Here is a 2,595-nt window from a genome sequence, read left to right as displayed (position 1 = left end):
AAGCTTAGCGCTAAGGGGCACAGTTAAACCTTCCGACATGCAAAGAGAACAGTCCTGCCTAAAGTCTTCAGAATCGTTGTCAACGCTCTTTACTACATGCCGAACCCATCCTTTATAAAGGCCTCCAACCTAATCCCTAACGAATTTTTAGTTCCATAAAACACTATCCTCAGATCCAGACCATTAGCCGACTGAAATCCAAAATAACCCATCCTGAAGAGGGAGTTGAAGATCCCATAACTCCTAATCAATAGTATTTAACTATTAGAAAAGCTGGAAGAGCAACTGTATAAGTGCTGACTCGCCTCAAGAAATAACAGTGTCAAATGCACAAAAACTTTATAAAGGTAAAAAGGTAATAACTGTAAAAATATAAAAAATCTTGTTTGTTGGAAAAAGAACCTGACATGCCGTTTAAAGCATCCAAGTTTTAAAAAATCAGTACGATTCGGAAAAGTTATTTGCAGAACGAAAAAACCAACCAACTCGAGCATGATATCGATCATAATCGTATTTCAAATGGAAAGAAAGCTATCAGATGGGAAAATAATATTTTTTATTTTTTAGTTATGTATTCATTACGAACAATCAAGCAAAACAATCGTAAATGGATCTAATTTTTATTGGCAAATTCTATGCCTTTCTCAATACTCTTCTTCAGGTCCGGAAGGGCATTTTTGAGTAAATCGGTTTCAAATTTTGACAGATTTCCGATCCCTAAATTTTTCTCTACACCATCTTTGCCTAGGAGCAAAGGTGAGGCGAAGTAGCAAACTTCCGTGACATCGGACGCCACGTACGCGCACTCGATCACATTCTTTTCACCCATGAAGGCTTTGCAAAGTGAAATGGTAAATTTCGCGCCGGCGTACGCCATGCTCAACGTTGCGGAGCCCGAGCCGGCTTTGGCTTTGACTACTTCGGTACCAGCTTCTTGGACACGATTAGTTAATTCCGCCACTTCTCGGTCGTCGAACTTGACGGCCGGTTTGACCCTAGACAGTAAAGGAATGATCGTGGTCCCGGAGTGTCCGCCGATGACCGGCACGTCGACATCCTGGGGGTCAAGCTGCTTAGCTTCCGCGACAAAGGTGTTGGATCTGATAATGTCCAGGGTCGTCACGCCAAAAATCCGCCTCGGATCGTAAACATCGCATTTCTTCATCACTTCCGAAGCAATCGGGACCGTGCTGTTGACCGGGTTGGAAATGATTCCGATGAGCGCGTTCGGACAGTATTTGACGCAGGCCTCGACGAGTTCTTTGACGATTTTGCCATTCGTGTCGAAGAGGTCGTTTCTGGTCATACCGGGTTTCCTGGGCACGCCGGCCGGTATCATGACGATGTTAGCTTTTATCAAAGCTGCCGGAAGATTCTCAATTCCGACGTATCCTCTCGTCTTTGCCGGCGTGTTCACGTGGCTCAGGTCCGCGGCTACACCGGCAGTGTGGGCGATATCGTACAAGGAAAGCTCGGTCACCAGCGGACACTGCTTGATGAGAAGAGACATAGGCTGCCCGATGCCCCCGCTGGCACCACAAATTGTTAATTTTATATTACTTGATGACGATAAAGTAAAACGCCGCAACTGGCAATAGCTGTTTACCAATAATTTCACGTTGCGGTACATCCTACGTTGAACAAATTATGAAATTATTTTTCAAAATTAATATTCCCGTTAACTTAGAAACATTAACGTTTAATACATGGCAATACATATGTTTCACTACATCTGTCTGATATAACCTAACAAAAATATAAAATGTAAGAAAATATTTTCTTTTTAATCCACGTTTACACTCGCTTTGTCATTCATGAAAAATACCATCTGGTTCATTAGTACACAAGCGTTTTAATGGTATCTGTCATAAATCCTTCTACTCTAACTCTCAAAAAATCTAAAAATATTTGCCGGTTGACTTATTTGGAGAAATATTTTCATACTTAGATCTACAAATTCGATGAAAATTTAGTAAAACCGAACAAATAAAAAAATTTCTTTAACATGCACAATTTGTTCTTTACCCTTATATCGTTCAATAATTCATATAAAATATATTCATTCAAACACCAAAATTACTCTTGTTCTAGTAACAAGACATACAGAACAGATGAGCAATGTAGAGGCGACAAAATGGCCAAGGAAAGTTCAACACCAGTCAATCCTGAACTATTTTGCACTAACCACAAATTGCCAAAACGTAGATCCAAACAATGGATTATGAAAAAGTTAATGGTTCAAGTTACTGTTTTCCAGGAGAGGCGTGCTAGACAGTTCATTAAAGGACCATCGTTAAAATGACAGTAGGACTTGAATAGTAAGACTGCAGACTTCGGAGGCATATGTATAAACTGAAACCACAGAAACACGTCTATTCAGTTATATTGCCATGAAGAAGAAACATGTCCTTCGTTAGTGCGAAGTTTTATGCAAGCCGAAATTCCTACTCCTAAATGAAAAAAGCCAAGACTTTAAGGATACAGATGTTAAAATGTCCTAAGTTTAACGAAGAGACAATGTTGGGTATTAGATAAGCAGAAGGTAACGAGTTATTTTAGTGTCTCGTGTGCCTATTCCATCTGTTTTCTTTCGCC

General features: G+C 40.2%; 1 pseudogene; it reads right to left on the bottom strand.

The window, feature by feature from the left end:
* Positions 1–545: 545 nt before the first annotated feature.
* Positions 546–1,876, bottom strand: LOC106660980 (annotated as a pseudogene).
* Between the last annotated feature and the right edge of the window lie 719 nt (positions 1,877–2,595).

The sequence above is a fragment of the Cimex lectularius genome, unplaced genomic scaffold (genome assembly GCF_000648675.2).
Source record: "Cimex lectularius strain Harlan isolate CLEC.00 unplaced genomic scaffold, Clec_2.1 scaffold269, whole genome shotgun sequence".
NCBI lineage: Eukaryota > Metazoa > Arthropoda > Insecta > Hemiptera > Cimicidae > Cimex > Cimex lectularius.
This window is presented reverse-complemented; position numbering and strand designations above follow the sequence as displayed.